Below are 23,329 nucleotides of genomic sequence, written 5' to 3'. Positions count from 1 at the left end.
GCTTTCTTAATATGTAAAATGAAGCCTTTGGTTCAGAAATGTCTTTTTTTCTCGTTTTCTCGTCAACTGTCCAATGACCAATCTGCCAGAACTTAAAGGAAATCTAATATCAAAATCAAGCATGATAAACTGGAGACAGTTACTCAAAGATGACTGTTTTCACTCTACCCCTGCATCCTAGGACTCCCCCTGCCCCTTTGATGGTAGATTTCCGTTAGGATTTCTTAAAGGAAATCTACCATTAAAATCCAACATGATAGCTATTCGTACTGTCACCCTAAAGATTCATCTGCAACTCCATGGTTCGTATGAGTTCTCTACCATGATAAACGTCTTCACTTACTACCCTTACGCTAATCTTGTGTTGAAGCCTTTCTCTTTCTCTTCCCCCCTGTGTGCCCCTTCCCTACCCCTTCTCTTTTATACTTTATCGCTCAAATGATACATTAGTTAGCTATATATCCAGTGAGACTATGTTATACTTCCCCTTGTGAGGGGCATATGTTTCGCCGGTTCTATAGTAAGGCGTCTTTTTGCTTTTTGATCAATAAAGTTTTGTTGAAACTAAAATCCTTCATGATTAACCAGGGACACTTACCCATAGATCCAGGCACAGTGTCTTATATTTGTTATCCAAGGCCTCCTTCCTTTTAAAATCAAAATTATGCTAATGGACAGAAGGGCTCTGTGGGGGGGGGGCATTTCCAGAGCCCCTTCGTCCTGAAGCTTCACAGTCAGTTAAACTGTGCAAAAGAAGTGGGAGTGTAACAGTTTTTGAAGCTTCAGCATAGAAGGGCTCTGGTAATGTCCACAGAGCCCTTCTGGCTCTATAGCTTAATCTTAACCATTGATTTCAGAAGGAAGGAAGCCATGGGTAAATAATATAAGAAGATTACCACAATCATGGTGCCTGGATCTATGAGTAAATGTCCCTGGTTTATTATGGTGAATTTTGATAATAGAATTTGGGTTCCAAAGATTTCTCTAAGATTAGGAATACTGTCATAAGGTCATGGAAGGTAGATTGGTCATGGACAGTTAGAGTCACATGATCCCTGAGATAATAGACATTTCTGAAAAAGGGACTACACTTTACAAATCAAGAAAGCAGTGCAGAACTTAGTTGTATATTGGTAAATTACTTAATATCCTGCCCAACACACTTTTTTTCTCAGCATACCATCTTAGATTTTCACAGTTTTCGTACTGCACCATTCTTTCTATTCTAGTCTGTCCTATTTTTTTTTTTTTGCAGATCATAGATGGCAAAATTCAAATGGTCAGGGAAAAAAATTTTTTTCTTTCAAAAAGTCACAAAAAAAGTCCCAAAATGCATAAAAAGTCCCAACAGGTTACCGGAGTGACTAAGCAACTTTTTATGAAACTTTTAAAAAACTTTGTAAGTCATGAGCCTGGCTGTGCATCGCGTTGTGCTAGCAGTACCTCCGTTGCTATGCAAGAATAGTGAAGTGGTGCAACTAGCTCTGTGCGACTTTTTATCAGTTTTACAACATAAAAGCCCAAAACCAATTTAAAATCCCCAGGGTTATACAAGTGTAGTTAGTCAGAGTATATGGAAACCCATTCCTATAAGCCTCTAATAAAAATATTAAAATCTCTACTTTTTGTATGAGATATGATTAAACCATTTTTTTTAAATAATGCTAATAAAAAAAACTCATCAGTGCTAATATATCTATACCTAGAACATTGAGATGTGAATCCAAACCCCTATGTTATTCAAAAAACTGTCATTCTTTTGGAAACATAGTAGAAATTAAGTAAGGTTATAGTTGCCAAGATAATAGATTCATGCGGGTGTGTTTGTAGATAATGTTTATTCAGAAATATGTTACGTCGCTAGTAACTTTATAGGGTGAGGAAATGTCAGTACATCTATGAGCCCAATGGGGAAAACACATTTATTTATATAGCAGTGATGAGTCATGATGATTTTTGTAGTCAGGCTAAAAGGCTTGAGGAGTGGCATCACTTCAATATGTTATAGTACCAAGAACCATGCTGGCAGCTCATCATGAAAAAAAATAGCATCATATAGAGCTCCATGAGCTGATGTATGGTGTAGGTAATACTTTAAAGGAAATCTATCATCAAAATCCATCATGATAAACCAGGGGCACTTACTCATAGATCCGGGTACCATGACTGTGCTAATCTTCTTATATTTGTTATTCATGGCCTCCTTCATTCTGAAATCAACTTTTAAAATCATGCTAATGAGTCAGGAGGGCTCTGCAGACATTACCAGAGCCCCTCTGTTCTGTAGCTTTTCAGATTGTTGCACGGTGCCAAGGGAAGTGCCAAGGTATCAGGGGGGAAGGGGAGATGTTAGTGCGCAGCATCCTCCCACAGGTGTTAAGGCAGCTTGATTCCCCAGGTACCTGAGTGGCTGGCTTAATGCCCAGTCTAGCGCTAGTCGTGTCAGGGGTAGCCTGGTCCAGGTGAATAGGCCTCTTCCATGCCAGGCAGGTTAAGTGAGGGGGTGCAAAAAGAAGGGGAGGCTGTGATGTTATGAAGGTTCCCTCTGGGGTACTGCCGGTGTATGTGTAGTGAAGGGATCCCCAGGCAGATGGTGAAGGGGAGGCCTGTGATGGTAGTGTCAGCCAGGGATCACACATGGCGACAAGGTTGAAGAACATATAACTCACAGTCTCTTTACTTCCCAGACTTCCAACACAGTAACAGGTAACAGGCTAGGTCTTTCCATGCGGTATCTGAATGTTTGGGTTGCAGTCTGAGTGTAGTACCTATGGCTTTGGCCTGAAGAATAGCTTAGACAGCTTGGGCAGCAATTAAGTGCAGGCTCTGTGGCGGTATGCATAGAGAGCCACTGGTCTGATTGGTCTGACTAGTTTATGCAGATCTTTCCTGTGCAATGGAACTTAACACAACCCTGAAATCCAACCAGAGGGAATATTTATAACTTCCCCTCTAGAGGAAATCCAGTCAGCCAACCAATGGCTGACCATGCAGCAGAGAAAGATTACATAGTTGCTACAATTTATCAGAAAAAGTTCAAACCCTTCCTTTACAGGTGGATCACAATAGTCTGTAGGCTCTTGTGAGCAGTGTCCTCATGCCTTTTATTCCATATGACTGTAATATTATATTTGTATATGTACCCTATGATTTGTAAAGTGCTATTATTATTATTATATTTTATATCTGCTGCAATACTATAAATAACCATTAGATGAAATGACTAAGGAATGAATCCCTTGTAGTAGCTTAAATTTCCTAAAATACCCCCACTGCTATTCTGGCTCATTAACATAATTTAAAACATTGATTTTAAAAGGAAGGAGGACATGGATAAACAAATATAAGAAGATATCACAGTCACTGGCCCACATTCACTAAAAAAGTGCAAACTGCACTATATGCAGTTTGCCTATGTATAGTGCAGAGGGTGCCAGATTCAGGATTTTGGGCACACGGTCTGCACTGCTCATGTTAAATGTGGCGCACGGTCCGAATGAGCACAGGAATGCCCGTTTCAGTGCAGCTGTGACACAAATGTGTCTTGGACACTTCTTAAATACATGTGCAAGCAGTTTGCACTGAAAAGATTGTGCAAAGTCTGAAAATTGGCACAGGGGCTTTAATAAATCTGGGCCATAGTGTCTGGATTTATGAGTAGGTGCCCCCCCTGGTTTTTCCATGCTTGATTTTGATGGTAAATTTCCTAATGGAAGCTCAAACTATGTACCTGTATTTTTTAACCATTTTTGATTCTTTTTACACATAAAAGAAAGAAAATAGTTCCATAAAATAAACACAAAGGCAATGTAAGAGCGTGCATCAGTGTACCCCAATGCAATGGGCTTGAACATTTCTTCCTTTCTTTCAACTTCACATACAAAAGCAAATGTTAAAGGAGAAGTACAGAAATTTTTGGTACTTATTCCTAAAAACATTATCTATGTCGTGAATGTAACGTTGGACTCCAGCTATAGGTATTGATAAAAAGGAATAATAAAATAGAAATAAGATAAGGAAGTTTCTCATCAGACTTTATGTGCAGCTAATCTCTGAGTTCCTGTGTTCAGTGACGACAAGGTGACCCATTGAAACGTGTGACAGAAGAGCTACCAGCTGGTTATCGGCTGGGTCCAGGTGGTGACACTCCCCATGAGTAAGGATAGGTATTGCTCCTGTTATCTTTATCATTGTTTACTGTAAATAAATGACAATACATGATAACCTGTATCTACGCAACCAATAAAGTAGATGAATGTATTGTAGTGCCATGTCTTGGCTGGCAAAATGTAATTAGATAACAAGAGTCATGATTCATATTCTCATAACTGTGTCTATGTACACATTTATATGATGTTTTTTATTTAACGTGCACATGATCATTTTACTATAAAGTGCAGTTTGCACTCTGCCTATTATGCAATTCTTCCCATAAATTCTGGGACATGAGCCAAGTATTATGATACAACTGCTGCTAGGGCGGAACGTTATACTGAAACAGTAAGTACAAGGAGGAATTTTGCTGAATTGAGTGATAAAAATAGTTCAGTTTTAAGAATTTAAACCTTAATTGGTTTTCCATATAATGATATTAATGACCTGCCTATACGTTTGCAACCTTCATTTGATTCTGAATATCATATGAGAAAAAAAGGAGCCACTCAGTTCTCAAATATAAGATTTAAAATTAAATAGAAATTTTATTCAATTAACATATTAAGACAAAATTGATTACAATGGATGTTAATGGAAGAAATCCAATATTAATGGTCCGAGTTAGCTGCCCACCTCACTAACACAAAAGGGGTATATCCACCAAAGGGGTAATACCTAGCACAATTGATCAATCTTTAAGTAATCTCCAAAGTGCATATATCCCAATTGGAATGCACCTAATGACTAAAGTTAATGCATTTGGTGGAAATAGGAGTAGAAGACAGGAAAAGCTCTCGGACACCCCAACACGCGTTTCGCCCAAGCTTCCTCAGGGGGTACGATTCTGGCTGACTTAGGTAGTTACATGAATATTATTTGCATCGAAGCTTGTCCACGCTCTTGCTGACTTCTAACACAAAATCCAAAAATCTAAGGCAATGGAAATAATACTTCACCTTTACTCCTTATGAGCTTTTCCTCTGGATCTAATATCTCTGCCTTCTGGCATCGAAGGGAAGTCGAAATCAAATGATCAGTAGTGGTCCCAAGTGTTGATTGACAACAATCTGATATTGATGACTAGAGATGAGCGAGCACTAAAATGCTCGAGTGCTCGTTACTCGAGTCGAACTTTTTCCGATGCTCGAGTGCTCGTTTCGAATAACGAACCCCATTGAAGTCAATTGGAGACTCAAGAATTTTTCAAGGGGACCAAGGCTCTGCAATAAAATGTGTCATTTTATTGAGAAATAAGGAAGTCAGTCCTGTTTCTTCGTTTTTTTTTATTTAATGGAATATTTGTGGAACTTCAAAAAGGAAAATGACCCGTGTTAAACATCTGCAATGTGTTCTTCACACATATTGTTCTTCACATACTATTGTGAAGAACACCTTTCTGCACTAATGTCTTCTGATAAGTTAGCAGATGTATGGAAACCTCTGCAATGTGTTTTTCACTGTGTTCAGTGTATTCTTCACTATGTTCTTCACTTAAATGATCCTTAGGTGAAAGCTCTTTCTCGAGCCGGCGAAATACTCGTCCGAGTATGCTCGCTCATCGCTATTGATGACCTTTCCTTACCTTTAAAGCTACCAAAATCATAGAAACATCATGGCTCCTTTCACTTTTACAATCAGTCAGGTGCGATTCACATACCTCATGCGCCCGAGTTCCTGCATCCGTCGCTTCCCCACCGAGGTCCGCTGAAGTTCACCTTCTTCTTCCCAGTGCTTGTAAGTGCGTGTCTTGAGTCAGAATTCTAAATATTAAATCCTACGTGTAGTCCGAATCCGTCGGGTTGTCCTCCGATTTGTGTCGCGTGCAAGCCGGCACCCGATGCGCCAAAATCCGATCGCGTGTGCCAATTCCCCTGTTAAATGCGGTGCAAAACTGAAATTGTCGGGAAACCCGACGAAAATGTGTTAGTACCCGTAGTAAATGAGCCCCAATGAGCCTGCTAAATTAAAGGGGTTGTCCACTTTCAGCAAATAATTAATATTGTCTGTATCGTGAAAACTATACAATTTTCCAATATATGTTCTGTATCAATTCCTCACGGTTTTCTATTGTTGCTGTCATTCTGTAGGAAGCTTCACTGATTACTTCCTGTGGAAAAATATCGGCCCATGATCATGTGATAGACATGCAGGTGCACGAGCTGTTAGTTTCACAGAGTTGTGGGATACTTTCAGCTTGTGCACCTGTGTGCATAAACAGCAGATTCAGCAAGCTGGAAGGTTGATGGAGACAGCTGGTCCACAGGAAGGTTTACTCACAACCTGGTAGTAGCTTCAGGCTGGGCTGGAGCTTAGTTCAGATGGTGGATCTCTGCTCTGGGACTTAAGGCTCCTGACTTGTTCTAATGTGTCAGGCAGCTTGCCTTAACACTTCTGCTTCCTGATATTATGACCCTGGCTGGTGCAGCTCTTCAGGATCTGCACTCTCCTCTGGTTGCTTAGCTGACATGTGCTCCAAGATGGAGTCTCTGCTCTCTCTTACTGACTAAGGACCATGTGCTCCTGCCCATCAAGGGTTTTTATACCCCCTTGGTCAGGTTGTAGCACTCTCCAATCAGCTTCCAGCTTGCTTTACAATGGTATAGAGATTCTTATTAGCCAACAACATTTCACATTTTTAACTCATGTCTTACCAGGCAGTGGCTACAGCTGCAATTACAAAGTTCTCCAGTATTTAGAAACCTCCTAGAGAGTTGATCAGTCTCCCTAACAGCTCCTAACATGGAGAGGGTGCTATTCGCAACACCATGCGAATGCGTTGGCAGGGGTGTTGCAGAAAGTTAAAGATTTTAGTGAGTTAGATTAGGAAAAAGAATAATCCAAAGACAGTGTAGAGATGACAATAGAAGCAGGAACTCCACTGACAATTTACACACTCCCCGCTCTGACAACATACAGCCCCCCCCCCCCCCCCCCCCCACTGACAACACACACTCTCTGCCCTCACGGCTAACAACACACACATTTCCCCCTCCCAACACACACTCTCTCCCTCCCCTACTAACAACACACAAATCCCCATCCACCACCAACAATATACAAGCTCCTTTCTTCCCTACTGCAAAAACTGTTGGAGTATAGCAGCAGCTGCAGCTTAAAGGGGTTATTTGAGATGAATAAATTACTTAGGGTCAGGCTGGGACAGGCTTTGTAAAAAAAAAAAAAAAAAGTGTACTCCCCTCCTCTGCTGGACAAAAAATAGTTGCAGGCGGCACTCAGGAGAACCACACCAGAATAAGTGCAAGCATATTCTTTTTATTGGGCTTCGTGCAATATTACATGGATAAAAAGAACGCGTAGGATCGACGCGTTTCGACGTTTAAAACGTCTTAGTCATGATCTACGATCATGATCATGATCTCCTCTGCTGCTGATGTCCCGCATCATAATCCATCTGATCAGTGCCCCGGTTTGTTTACAGGATCACGGAAGCCGCACTCGGGGAGCTTCCGGCTGGCCGGCCACTCTCATCTGACACCATATCCCAGCGCCCTACAATGCTGAGAGATAGGGACGGATAGGAGTGGCCAGACACCTCAGCCACCCAGAAGCTCCCGGAGCTGATCTTCCGTGCCCTGTAAACAAACTGGGGCATGGGTCAGACAGTATTTTTAAACCGCCCACCGCAGGCCCTAAGTTATTTTTTAATTTCGGATAACCCCTTTAATGCTGGATGAACTATTTTGAACTGGCAGTGGATGGCACTGGTACTGTTTGTTCCTCTGGTAAATGGATACACTCTGGTGCTGATGTTATGTTATCTATGGTGTACTCCATCTCGATGATGGTGGTGTCATATATAATAATGATTGCTGTTTCTTTCTAAATAAAGTAATTACTCTAGGTACACACTTACCTGATCAAGACCAAAGATGGGGTTTCAGATAAAGCAGATAAGACTATGTAACAAAGACGGGCACCAAGTTTCAGAGAAATCCTTGTGTACTTAAAACTGATAATGGAGGTGAATTTACAGGACTCTAAATCGAAAGGGTTTGAATGTTAAAAGACTTTGCCATATACACCTGAGCAAAATGGGATAGCTGAAAGAACTTTGACTGAAATGATCAGATGCATACTAACTAATTCTGAATTACCTGGAAAATATTGGGGTGAAGCCGCAATGGCTGCCACTTACTTACAAAATAGACTTTTCTCTAAAACAGAAGAGAAAATGGACTTCCAAAGTTAAATACAATGCAGATGGCACAGTGGAACGCTATAGAGAAAGGACTTCTGGACTTGCAGTACTGCCCAACTGAGGACATGATGATTGATGTTATGTTATCTTTGGTGTTCTCCATCTTGATAATGATGCTGGTTTTGCATATAATGGATGCTGCCTCTTCCTAAATACAGTAACCCAGTTTGTTCTCCTACAATATCTGTGTGCTGCTGAAGATAGAAACTCTGCAACAGTATTAATATGCTGGAGACAGACAGCAGCATAGAGCTGCTAACACCTTAGCAAGTAATCTTACAAGAGAAATTGGACGAGTCCACTTCATTTTTTTCAATTTTTAAAAAAATAAATGAAATGACTGCTTTATTCGTCGATTTTGACAACGTCCACTCACAAAAGGTCTGTTCAAACATATTCAAAAGTTTTGGCAAACGGGTTTTAGTCTTCTATTCATATCAAAGGGCAATCAGTCTTTCCCTGATACGGTATTTCCTGAAAAAGAGGCCATTGTGGTCTACAAATTCCTTTAAACGGATTGGTCTATCAAGAAGCTCCCTTTGAACATCTATTATCTATGGGAAGTTATTTGCATTTAGATATTTATCAATATCATCAATACTAACTCAGATTTGTATATACGCAAATTTGTGTGTTGTGTATATTTTTACATGCACTTCTATGAACTATTTTTTTAATCCTTCTTTCTCCATAATAAATCTTTCTTGTTCTGTTCTAACCTCATTAATCCTGGTACATAGAGACGGATTCTTTACTACATTTACCAGCAATATTTTTTCAGACTTACCACCCTCAAACAATTTTTTTGTCCTGCAAGGAAACTTGCGTGTTGTGCTTTATTTACTTCAAATTCCCTTCATTCATTTTGTGCATCAGTCAGCAAATTATAATTACCATCTGCATTTTTTCCTCTACACTCGGTTTAAATTCCAATTCTCTCTTTGAAAACTTTTTTTCCCTTTTTTATATTCCTGGAGAAGATACCTCATGAAGAGACTTTTGGAAAATCTCAGTTAACATTCGGACTGGCTAACCTTTATTAATAACAAATCCGACCTCAGGCGGCAGATGTTGAAGCCCTGAGGGAGGCAGCAGAATGACCAATTAAAATGTGGCCGATTTTGGCTTCCATTGCTGCCCGAATATCCCACCATAAAAATCAATTGCATCTGTGCCTTTAAAGCACAGAGCAATTGATAGAATGGGGCAGCCTCTGCACCAATCTGTAGAGGACAGAACCAATCTGTGGAGGACACAGGGAGCATCACCTCAAAGAAAACGCTGGTGGAAGAAGGCACGGGAGAAGAACTACAGTGGCTGGGACCCAGGTTAGTATCCACTTCATTATTTTACTACTGATCGCCCGGTTCAAGGCGTTATGCATACTCTTATGAGGGGGTGGGCTGTATATCATATATCTGGAGGGCTGTGTATTTATATATGTGGTCTGTATATAAGGGTACTGGTGGGGGATGAATATAGGGGAAGGATTTAACTTACACTAGGAGGTCTGCATATAGGGTTATAGGGTTATTTATATCATTAAACTTGTGCAGATATGTAAATAGGGACAGGATTTTAATTAAACTATGGGAGCTGTGTATAATTTATTCTGGGTGGCTTGTATATGGGGGATGTATACGGAGGCATACGGAGGGGAGATTTATATAAATAAATTAGAGGGTAAATATGTATGTAATCATTACTGTAAACAATTAGGGGGTCAGTATATAAATTAAGGGGGGCTGTAAGTAAATGAATAACGGGGTGCTGTAAAATAATTTAAAGGATTCAATATATTATTGAGGTACCCACACACATTGGGGCACATTTACTAACGGTCCGTGGACCTCATTTCCGTCGGGTTTCCCGAATTTTTCCGTGTTGCGCAGCATTTAACTGGAGTTTTTGGCGCACGTAATCGGATTTTGGCGCATCATTGCCGGCTTTCAAGCGTCACAAATCGGACGATCTGATGGATTCGGACAACGAGCGGGATTTCACATCTCAAATTCTGTCGCAAGACATGCACTCACATACACCGGGAAGAAAAAGGTGAACTCCGGCGGGCCTCAGTTGCACCTCTTCAAGTTACGCCCCTGCTCTTCTGGGTGCAAAGGAGTATACCATTTTTCAGCAACATCAATGATCCTTGCTACTTGCTACAAGCAGTAGTTCTCCCCTATCCATAACGATAATCTTTTTATATGGAGTTCCATTCTGCACTGTACATGGGGTACATATATGGCAAAAAAGGTGTTACAGAGAAGTAAAATAATCACAGTATCAAACAAAAGAAGAGAGTACTGTTCTGTCCTTATAAGAATATTTATTTTGCATCTCTCAGCATCTTCACCTCTGTTCCTCTTTCTCCTTATATCTGGTTTCGTTCCCAAAAATGTATTTATGGAATGAATGGATATGGAAACCTGCAATGTGTATAAAAAAAGTTGTTTCAGGAAATTTCACAATAACCATACTACAGTATTTTTTTCATGGAAATGACTTTCTAGAAAAAGAGTAGGGATTTTGTTTTTGGTTTGCCATCAAAAAGCTAAAAAAGGCCAAATTCCTGACACTTTTCATGGAATTTGATACTTTTTAAACCATTTGGTGCCAAAAGCATGGTGGAAGGCAAGCCATGCCGAGGATGCCTGGGCAAGCCAAATTAATTACCGTATATGCCGGCGTATAAGACGACTGGGCGTATAAGACGACCCCCAACTTCTGCCCTAAAAATATAGAATTTGGTATATACTCACTGTATAAGACTACCCCTCTCCCAAATGAAAAGAAGTCTGCTTAAAACTTTGCAAAACAAACAAGAGAGCAAGTGCCTGGTGATCATAACTGTAAGCTGCGATATTAATGAAGATCCGACATGCTTCTGTAAGTGCCGCCTGTGACCCCCAGCTCTGTGACGCCGACCGCTGTGACAGGGCGGCTGCATTAGCATACAGCGCGCCGCCCCGTCAGCGCGTACTAAGCCTCTTCTAATGACTGTGAGAGGCGGACTGCCGCGCATGCGCGGCGGTCCCAGGAAGCGGCTCTCTGCGCGCTGACGGGGAAAAAAAAACACCTCACACAGTGCGGCCCCCGTATATCCGGCGTATAAGACGACCCCCCACTGTAGCCATTATTTTAAGGGGTTAAAAAGTAGTCTTATACGCCAGTATATACAGTACAACCTGTGCAGGTTACAGCTTCAGTCTACACTAGTCCAGACCTGTTGTAAATTTGGATGATCAAGTGCAGCTGAAGTCAGAATCTCATAGTAATTCTGACATGTCGCACATCATTTGACTATTGGGCATATACATCATATATGGAGAGTGCCCCTATAGACTTACAAGCCTCTGAAGCAGTGCAGAACGAGTTGAGGTTCAAATGATACATCATTGCAAGGACCATATATGTTTGAGTAGTTCTTTAAAAGAACTCTTTGTCACCTGCTGCCACAGAAAGGGCACTAAATATGTCTTACTGAAAATGCAGTTTTTTCCCTTTAATAGTATTAGAAAACATGTACCCTACTCTTTCTCTGTAACCTCTTCTTCAGGTTTCCTGATTGGACAATGGTAAACTTCAGGATGGTCAATTATAAAAGAAAAGAGGAACTAACATTTTTCCTGGTTCCATAAGGTGGATTGTCTTCATAATGTTGATAGAGATGTAACGACAAATTTTGAGTTGTGGGACAACACCTTAATTGCACTTGGGATATTTTAATCCATTACCCAATAACTCACTTTTAATTTTTAGTAGCAGCCCTTCCAAAATGACTAATATAATCTCCAACACATTTATGTTGTTCAGGATTTACCCGATAAAGTTTAAAATATGTACAAATTATTGTTGAACCAGGTTCAACCTAAAAAAATTGTTGAAGAGAACCTGTCACCAGCGCCCCAATTCCACAAACCACAGGTTCCATTGATGCCTCAATCAATAGGATTAGAGCCAGCATTCTTCTAAAAAAATACTTTTGTTCCAGTTATGGAGGTGTGGAGTTGTAGACACTGGTGTTCAAGCTTATTTCTCCCACACAGCCAAGTCTCTCTCAACCCCCTCCTTCCTTAGGGAGTGGTTAATGATATAGCAGATCTGAGTCACACAAAGCCACTGTCTCTCACTCATTTGCTCCCCCGGGATTTCTCTTCAGAAGATCACATATCTCTATCTCAAGGTTCCAGCAAAGCATTATGTATCATTTCCTAAATCTCATAATTAGTAAACATAGATGTATGTTGGAAGACTATCACTAAGTACCAGTTCCATACCGGCAGCATGTTGAAGTGGACTCACTTCAGGTGAGTTGCATATAAGTTTACAAACTAATTTTTTAACATTGCAGCCATGAAAATGAACCATAGAGGAATAAGGGCAATGCTTTTTAACCAGTTTCTTACTGATGTATGGCTATATTAGTCATACAGCAGTAAGGGTAGTATGGAGAGGGCACCGATTGTGGAAGTTTACTGTTCTAGCAGTGCTTCCCATGACAATTGCCTTCAGATGACCCAAATAATAAAAGTCTTAGGAGGTCATGCTTGCCATGACAATTGCCCTCAGATGACCACAAAGATGAAATTCTAAGGGGATCAGTTCACAACGACCAATCCAAGGAAGCTGTTCATTTAGGAATGCTCAGACCATTAGGGTCATCTGAAGGCAATTGTCTATGCTGCGTAGATACAAGGTGTACAGCATCTGAAACAACAGATACTGGATGCCTGTGTTAGCATTTCTTATGCATTGACATTCCAACACAATGGGCAGCACAGACAAAACAGTATAAAACTATTAAAAATGGGGTATAATATCTAACCCAAAAATTCAGCAAGGGGAGATGTGTTACCTGATAATAATACCCCAAAAGCTACACCTTCCACAGCTGTCCTGGCAAGGAACAAAATATGAGCCTCCATGAAAGAGTATATACAAGCCCAAAAGCACAAAATGCTCAATTTTTTATGTTTTTATACAATTTTCTTCAGTTTATAATCATGTAATTTTTGATTTAATGAAGATGGATTGTTGTTTGCTACATGGCACATGGATTTTTCTGGTAACATTGGACTCCAGCTATAAGTATTGAGAAATAAAATATATGCTGACAAACCAATAAAATAAGGAAGTTACTCAATAAGTAACTCATGTGGCTTTATGGGCAGCTTATCCCTGAGTTCCTGCTTTTAGCGACAACAAGGTGACCCATTCAAATGATTATCGGTTGGGTCTAAGTGGTCGCACTCCCCATGATCACCAATCGCGTAGGGTAGGGAATAAGAATTGTTCCTGTTATCTTCATCATTGTTGATGTTCTTTGAATTCATGACATAAATAATAACCTATAACTATGACATCAATGACATAACATCATTTTCTTCCTGGTTATACTGGTGTATTACAAAAATACATAATTTACCATAGATTAAGTACTGCTAAGAATATCTTGACTGAAAAAATGTAATTATATGTAATAAGAGTTCTGATTCATACCCTCATAGGTTACTCATATTTAAAACGTGACGTGCCGTTTTCAACCTGCCCATTGGTGAAGTGATTCCCGTAAGTCCAGGGACAGGAGCCAAGTGTTATGATGCAATTACTACTAGGGTGGAAAATTATACTGATATAATGAATAGCATCAATTTTTCTGAACTTATAGACAAAAAAAAGTCAAGCTATGAAGTATGGAGTTTCCCATGTATTGATATTAATGGCTTATACATACACTTGAAATCTTAATTTAAATCTGACCGCCTCAGTTACATGAATATTGTTCACATCACAGCAAGATCATGATCTTGTAAGGCCTTTTCCCAAAATCGAAGAGCAAAGTCCTCAGGGAAATTTTCTTCTGGTTCTGTTATCTGTGATACTTCTGGTTCCGGAGGCAGTTGTAATCAGCTTATCTGTAGTGATTCCAAGTGTTGACCCACATCAATCTGATATTGATGACCTTTTCTACAGATATGTTATCAGTATACTGTATACAGGCTGGATATACCAAAATCTCTTTTAAATTACCAATTTACCAAAATTAAAGAAACATTATGGGACCGTTCATCATTTCAATCAGGGACTTCTAAATTTTGTAGACTAAATACATTTAGATATGATTGTATCACATAATGGCACTAGGGGCACTCTGCACTTATCTGCCTGTGCTACTTAATTGACTTTTACTATTGAAGCACATGATGAGTCCCAATGGAGGGGCAGCCACAGCCTGACGTTCTCCACATCATCTCCCTCCCCTGCCCTTTCAATGCACATGACAGGAAGTGGGGAGGAGTGAGGGAGCTGCATGAGTGTGGAGGAGACTGACACAGGCACACATGATGCATCCGCACCCCATCACCCCAGTGTCACGAGTGCACCTGCGACCTATCTCCAGGGTCGCAGACGCACCCGTACCCCACTGCTGCCCTGGTCTCACGGCTAGTCACTCACCTCGTCGCGATCCCACTCTGACTCTTTAAAGGGCCTGCACACCGGCACTGGCCATTTTCAGCAAAATTATTTAAGCCTGCCTCTACCTGTGTCCCCTGCCAGATCTTTGTGTCTCACAGCCTTAGAAAATGCTTCCCAGCGATATTCCCGCATTCTTTTGTCTCCTGCGTTCCTGTGTCTCCAGCATGCCTGTGTGTTCTCATGTATCCTGCGTTCCTGCTCCTGTGTGTTCCTGCTCCTGAGTTTCCGTGTCCAGTGTTCCGTGTATCCTGTGTTGCTGCTCCTGTGTGTTCCTGCCCCTCAGTTACTGTGTCCAGTGTTCCGTGTATCCTGCGTTCCTGCTCCTGTGTGTTCCTGCTCCTAAGTTACCGTGTCCAGTGTTCTGTGTATCCTGCGTTCCTGCTCCTGTGTGTTCCTGCTCCTAAGTTACCGTGTCCAGTGTTCTTGTGTGTCCTGCGTGCCTGTGTGCCTATGTTACCGTTCACATCTGCCTGGACCTCCTGTTGCTGACCCTGGATTGGACTTGACGTTGCATCTCAGCCGCCTGGCCTGAGCCTGTGCCTGGACCTGACCCCAAGACTGTCTCCTGCTAAGGTACCTCGACCTTGGCTACCACCGCGGGCTGGTCGCACCTGTGGAAAGACCTGGGGGTATCCCACTACAGCAAGACCATCCCGCTTTGCAGCGGGCTCGGGTGAAGAAAAGGTGCAACTTAGACTCCGGTCCCAGGTGTCGTCTAGTACCACCTCCCGCGGTGGTCCAATGGATCCACACAGCCCGAATCCTGACACCCAGGACTCCCCACACGCTGCTAGCGTGTAATGTTAATGTCAATTATTGAAATGATTCAGAATGCTGACTAAGATATTTTTAAAATCAGCATAGCATAGGCTATTGGAACTTGTCACCAGCTAAAAATGTTATTCCTGGTGACGGGTTCCCTTTATATCTGCTAAATTCCTTCTTACTAGTAAGACAGACATCTATGCAGAGGGGATGGGAGATGTGAGCAAGTCACAGCAGGTATTCTCTACTCTCCAGCTATGAAACAACTGAAAACTAGAGTTAAAATTGGAAGAGGAGTAAATGTGATTTTCAACACAATTTGCTGAAAGGTTACTGTATATACTCGAGTATAAGCCGACCCGAGTATAAGCCAAGACCCCTAATTTTACCATCAAAAACTGGAAAAAACCTATTGACTTGAGTATAAGCCGAGGGTGGGAAATGCTTTGGTCACTGACCCCCCCCAGTATATAGCCAGCCTGCCCCAGTAGTATACAGCCTGCCCCCAGTAGTATACAGCCTGCCCCCAGTAGTATACAGCTTGCCGCCAGTAGTATACAGCTTGCCCCAGTAGTATACAGCCTGCCCCAGTAGTATACAGCTTGCCCCAAAAGTATACAGCCTGCCACAGTAGTTTACAGCTTGCCCCCAGTAGTATACAGCTTGCCCCAGTAGTATACAGCCTGCCACCAGTAGTATACAGCTTTCCCCAGTAGTATACAGCTTTCCCCAGTAGTATATAGCCTACCCCCAGTAGTATACAGCCTGCCCCCAGTAGTATACAGCTTGCCCCCAGTAGTATATAGCTTGCCCCAGTAGTATACAGCTTGCCCCAGTAGTATACAGCTTGCCCCCAGTAGTATACAGCTTGCCCCCAGTAGTATACAACCTGCCCCCAGTAATATACAGCTTGCCCCAGTAGTATACAGCACTGCCCCCAGTAGTATACAGCACTGCCCCAGTAGTATACAGCCTGCCCCCAGTAGTATACAGCTTGCCCCCAGTAGTATACAGCCTGCCCCCAGTAGTATACAGCCTGCCCCCAGTAGTATACAGCTTGCCCCAGTAGTATACAGCGTGCCCCCAGTTATATACAGCCTGCCCCCAGTAATATACAGCGAGACCAGCATTAAAAAAAATAAAATAAACGTATATACTCACCCTCCGGTGGCCCCGATGCGTAGCGCTGCTCCCCCGATGTCCATTGTTTTTCTCCCAGGCGGCGCCTAGTATGGCGCCCAGCAGAAGAAAGAAGACGGGCGCGGAAGCCTGAAGAGGACCCGCGCGGACATCGGGGGAGCAGCGCTGCACGTCGGGGCCACCGGAGGGTGAGTATATACGTTTATTATTTTTTAAATATTTTTTAAGTATGCATGTTATGTATTGACTCGTGTATAAGCCGAGGGGACGTTTTTCAGCACATTTTTTGTGCTGAAAAACTCGGCTTATACACGAGTATATACGGTAATTACTATGATGATCCAATAAAAGGCATGGTCCTATTAAAGGTAATAAGCCATTGAAATACCGACTTAGGCTACATTCACACAGCTACGGCCGGGCGGTCATAGGAGGAAGAGGGGTGACCTATCTTTTTCCCATGTACAGAGCTGCACGGTGCCGCACATGTGTGCCACTGTATCGCTCCGTTCGGCTATTGCCGTCTATAGTGGAAGTACATACGTCCCCAAACGGTCATGTGAATGCGGAAAATCATGAAGCAGGAGTGCCGCAGTGGTCTGGAGGTACTTGTAGCCTTTGTATACAAACGCAGACCAGCAGTGATGGGCGGTACCATTAGGGAACAGGAGCACAGAGAGAGGTAAGTATAAAACATGAATCATTTTTGAAGCGCTCAGCAAATATATTTTTATTCCTGGACAACCCCTTCAAAATATGGGAAAAATACAAGAAATTTCTAGTACTCTTACTCCTGTACTGCAAAAGCTGCCTAGAGTTGCATCATTAGAGACAAATTGAACTCCAGTAACATTGTATGAATGCTGACTCACTAATTCCAGTCCCCTCCTTTATTTTCTTGGCCAATTCTGATTTTACTTTTACTACAAAGAGCAGAATAAGGGTTTGGCCCATGGAATTGACATATTTTCAGATGTTTGTATAGGTGTTAGCTACTGGCTAATTTGCAATTTGGATCACTAATTTACTTATATTTGTTTCTTATCATTGCTTTGATATTTCCGAATATAGTAGGAAAATGTTGTACAGCAGGAAGAATTAGTTGGTCAAGAATCCATATAATCAATAGTTAACTCCGTACCAGTTAGACCAAAAATTTAAAGAGTAACTAAACCCCTGAAGCAATTTTTTTTTAATTTCATAAATGAATAGTGCAGATGATAATAGTCAAATTTTTCACTTACAAGTTTCCACCTGTAAGATTTAGGGCCACAATTACAGGGGGAAATGGCCACCAGTGGGGGGCTGATGTGAGATCATAGCTGTACTGGGTCTGATCATATTATCCTCTGCAGACACGGTATTGCTCCTGTATTCACTGCATAGTGCTACTTCAGCGCTAAGGTCATGCCTCCTTAATTACATGCCCTCCTTTCTGTGAAACTCTCCCCCATCTATGGAGATTATGGGCAAATCACGACTTATTGTCTCTGAGAATCTATGAAGACTTTGCTACACCCTAGTACTAGAATGTCTGATGCATGATTATATGGTCACTGTATAATTGGGCAGTGCATGTCGTGTTGGGAGTTTGTCTGCAAATGATTTAATCTGAGCTTTCAAACCCACTAGTACCCCACCCATATATAGGTCAATTCCTAGGGACTGCATGTAACTAGGGAAAGTTTCTGATCAGGGTGGAAGCTTTATAGGACTGCGGCCCTGAGTTAAGGCATTGAGGATTTAATAGTTCTGCTTTAGAGTTCACTAGTGATAAGTCCCAAGTCCCTATACCTTTTGAACCTCCTATTACCGTACTTACTCTCTCTCTGTCCCCCATTTTGCCCTATCTTCTAAACCAGTGTTGGCAAACCTTTTAGAGACCGAGTGCCCAAACTACAACAAAGACCTGCTTATTTATCGCAAAGTGCCAACACAGAAATTTAATTTGTGATTTATACTCCCTTCTCTGTCACAGTTTTCATTGATACCAGCCCCTGAGGACACCAATAAAGCATAAAATAGTCCCAGGTAGAGCTGTCACTTTAAAATACCTCTCCACAGCAAGTCCTGGGCTGTCTGGGACTACAGGTAGATACCTGGAGTTATCTCTGGTGATGGCCTGAGTGCCCACAGAAAGGGCTCTGAGTGCCGCCTCTGGCACCCGTGACGTAGGTTCGCCATCACTGTTCTAAACCTTTCAGCTGTTTTGCAATTGTAGCCATTTGTCTCCGTCCTGACTTTAATGATGGATGTCTCCATCATTAAAGGGGTTTGCCAATGAAAGAAAGTTCTCAAATTTTAATCCCCTAGTGATGTTTACACAATAAAGATAATTTTGAACCCTATTACCCAGTTTTATTGCTGTTTTATCTCCTATCACTCAGTGATGGTCAGTGTAAGATTCCAGAGTGTCGGTCGGGGACTCTCTAAGCAGACAATTCATGATCTCTGCAGTACTATGAGATGCTGTGTGCTGACAATGTGCTTAGAGTAATGGGGTCCAGGGTTTATCTACACTTTTATTTTGCTTCTAAACATTCTACTAGTATCTGACACATAGAAAAAGAGATGAAACAGAGATCCATGAGATGGATATAACACACAATGACTACATCTCAGCTATAACGCACACAAGGTGCCTCCCTCCCCTGGATAAATACCTCATTTTATCTGTGGCTTATAGAGTAAACTCTGCATGCTGCTTGCTGGCAAGAAGTGCCTGTGTCTGATCTCTTTTACTTTTAATGGAGGGGGGAGGGGCAGGATGCAGAGCTCAATGCAGTGTGCAGATAGGAGAAGCTATTCATGAGAAGAATCTGTCCTGTCCGACATTAGTCAAAAGATTTATGGTTGGATCCTGGGGCAACTGTAATTGTTTTCACAGGGACTGATAGAGACAGATTGGTATTATATCTGTGAAATGCTGCATTTTTGTTGATAACATTGAATGTGTTATTTTGTTATGCTGAGCATATTTAAGAATTTTATCTTTGTGGAAATACCCCTTTAGGCCGGCTTTGACAGATGGACTTCTTTACTTGTGATTGAAGGTACTGAGATGTATTTGTGGGAACACCCTGAGTGGCGTTAAGTAATAAATGCACATGAAATAATGTTTCTATGCAGATTTTTGTAGGTTCAACTTGGATTATTGTCCCTACTCTAACTTGTTATATGTCCCTTGTTAGTGGTGGAAGCACAACTGTGCTCATCACTATCCCAATCACAAGTTGAGAGTTCATTATAAATAAAGGTTAAGGATTAAGCCGATTCATCATTTGTAATTAGACAAGAGTGAAAGGATTGATAGTTGACTTATAGGGGCAGATTTACTTACCTGGTCCTGTCGCGATCCAGCGGCGTGTTCTCTGTCGAGGATTCGGGTCTTCCGGCGATTCACTAAGGTAGTGCGCCCGATGTCCACCAGGTGTCGCTGCTGGGCCGAGGTCTGCCGGAGTTCACCCGAGTTCACTATCCTTGGTGCATTTAAGCACGTGTGAAGCGACACATTTTTAAAAAAAAATACTGCAGTTTTTCCGAATCCGTCGGGTTTTCCGAAGGCCACGCCCCCGATTTCCATTGCATGCATGCCGGCGCCGATGCGCCACAATCCGATCGTGTGCACCGAAAACCGGACGGAATTCAGCGCAAACCGGTAATTTTCGGGAAACCTGACGAAAAACAGCGATTTGGGCCCTTAGTAAATGACCTCCATAGTGTTTTGAACTATTCATAGACAGAATCATATTATATTCAGATTGTGATTCATGTTTCCCTGTATGCAGTGACTTACGTCTGCAGAGCAAATCTTAATAACTTGAGAGGAACTCTGTACTTTGTAGGTTAGTACTGAATATCTATTTTAGGTGAATGGTCTTGGAAAGTTGTGGTGAATAATGTGCTGAAAATTAGGACATCTTCTGTCAGGTATGAAATATGGTGGTTCTCTAATACAGGCGGTCTGTTACTTAAGAACACCCGACTTACAGGCGACCTCTAGTTATAAACGGACCTCTGGATATTGGTAATTTACTGTACTTTAGCCCTAGTATACAGTTATAACACTTATCAAAGGTGTCTGATATTAAGCTTTATTGTTAATCCTGGTTCTGATGACAATCCAACATTTTTAAAATCCATTTGTCACAGAGACCAAATAAAATTTGGCAAGGGTTACAATTATAAAATATACAATTCTGACTTACATACAAATTCAACAAATCTACAGGACCTATCTTGTACGTAACCCAGGGACTGCCTGTAGTTACAATATGGCAGAGATGGTGAACCTTTTAGAGGCCTAAAATCAGTTAAAAGAAAAAGGCAACTCGCCCACAACTTTTCCCACAATAGAGGGTGAAATCCATATATAGGAGATTACACAGACTTCCGGTCATTAAGTGGTCCAACACAGCAATGAGCAAAAAGCTCTGGCAGCTCTGGAACAAAATCAATACAAAATTCATACAAATTAATGAGTTATAGGTAGGGAAGAAGAGACCAATGCATTTCGGCTCAACTAGTCTAGGGCCAAAACTACAGCCAAAAATCCTACTTAGGCCACATTCACACGAACCTAAGGGGGACGTATATGCGGCCGACGTATAAACGGCATATACTTCAATGACCTTGCGGCGCCGTACGGGAGCGTAGGCCGTAGGAAGATAGGACATGGACTATCTTTCTACAGAATACAGCGCAGTGCGCTGTGTATTCCTATGGAGAGGGGCGGGGGTGAGCTTACCTTACAGGTATTTATCATAAAGTGCTGACATAGCAATTTAATCAGTAACTTAATACTCCCAGCCCTGCCACAGCTCTGCCATTTTGAGGACATCAATACCCTGTTTCCCCTAAAATAAGACATCCCCTGAAAATAAGACCTACTACAATTTTGTTCGGGCTTAGAAATATAAGGCCTCCCCTGAAAATAACACCTAGCGGCCGCCATTGCAACAGCTCCTCCCACGTCATACATTAGTATTAGTAAATCTTTTAGATGCTGCAGAAGGTTGTGACATGGGGAAGAATTCATGGAAGTAAATCACTGTTGTGCTGCAAATGTAATACCAGCAGCTACCAGGATAAGAAGGGTCATTTATGGGAAGTGCTTTTACAAAACATGAGAGACTGGGGTCAATGATTCTAATAGAAATGGAGTCACAAGAAATACAGCATGAAATTCAGAGTTTGGAGAGTCATAAGTAAGTTAGAGAAGTCGATTTTTTTGTTCAACGATAAATGTAAATTCTTGTTCATGGAAAAATAAGACATCCCCTGAAAATAAGACCCAGTGCCTCTTTAGGAGCAAAAATTAATATAAGACACTGTCTTAATTTTGGGGAAACAGGGTATAATTGAAAAATTATGGGAAATGTGTCCCCTTTAAATTCAGTGCAGGAGCTTGGATGATAAATTCAGCCCTGTCTACTCTTGCTCCCGATGTCCCAGGAAGTGTTGGGGATAGGTCTGCACGAGGATGCCATGAGTCACTCAACCAGTCCCACAAACACCTGTATATACACCTGTATACAGGGTACCAAAATATTATGCACCACAGATACATGTGTAATGCATCGAGTTATTCATTATATGACTAAAAGATGCCATTTCAATAACCAAATATGTATGAAAAAATATGTAACAAATAATAACCCTACACAACACCACCTATGACTGTGCTCCAATTACAGCGGGGGATGACTTATTTAAAAACTGACCTGCAAGTTCAGAATCCACCTTGACTTCCAGTCAATACTTTACATAACCAGACACACCCCTGTTAAAACAAGCCCAGGAGGGTAGGTGTGCCTGGTATCTACTAGAATTCCAGTAATGGTTTATTGCAACATCACAAAACTAGATTACAATTGTATTCATTCCTACATATATGGCAAGTAGTAAAATTTTTAAATGTTTTTTTGGATGAAGCTGATTTTAAGTATTTTTATAGGATTATATACATTGTTCTGGTGCTATACTCTACAGAGACAGATCCTAGTGCTGTATTTATGTATGGAGGCTAATCCTGACGCTGTATTTTTGTGCAAATCTGGCCCTCATGCTGTAGTTCAGTACAGAGCTTAGTCCTTGTGCTGCATGTCTGTACTAAGCTTGGTTCTTGTTCTGTTTTCATGGTATGATCAGATGATAAACACAGAATGGGAATGGAAACAAGCAGCTCTGTATTATCTCTGGCTGGTAAAATGAATGACCTACAATATCCTGGTTGACAGTGCTATGAGTTAATGTATGGGGTTGCTGGATGTTTCATCACCTCCAATCTGAAGTCAACAACCTGTGTTATAGCTATGTTATCAATATTTTGAGCCTAAGACTCCGTTTCTGTTACAATTTCATATGCTCAATACACATTGTAAGTTATTTGAAAACAGGCGGTCCCCTACTTAAGAACACCCGACTTACATATGACCCCTAGTTACAAACGGACCTCTGGATGTTAGTAATTTACTATACATTAGCCTTAGGCTTCAATAAACAGATGTAACAGTTATCACAGGTGTCTGTAATTAAGCTTTATTGTTAATTCTGGTTCTTATGGCAATC

General features: G+C 41.4%; 1 long non-coding RNA gene across 2 annotated transcripts in view; it reads right to left on the bottom strand.

The window, feature by feature from the left end:
* Positions 1–10,692: 10,692 nt before the first annotated feature.
* Positions 10,693–23,329, bottom strand: part of LOC140134960 (uncharacterized) — a 162,972-nt gene continuing 150,335 nt past the window's right edge. For both annotated transcript variants that reach the window (XR_011856434.1, XR_011856435.1), the window contains exon 3: positions 10,693–10,803. This is a non-coding gene — a long non-coding RNA (uncharacterized lncRNA). The remainder of the gene's footprint in view (positions 10,804–23,329) is intronic.

Source organism: Engystomops pustulosus, chromosome 6, assembly GCF_040894005.1.
Source record: "Engystomops pustulosus chromosome 6, aEngPut4.maternal, whole genome shotgun sequence".
NCBI lineage: Eukaryota > Metazoa > Chordata > Amphibia > Anura > Leptodactylidae > Engystomops > Engystomops pustulosus.
This window is presented reverse-complemented; position numbering and strand designations above follow the sequence as displayed.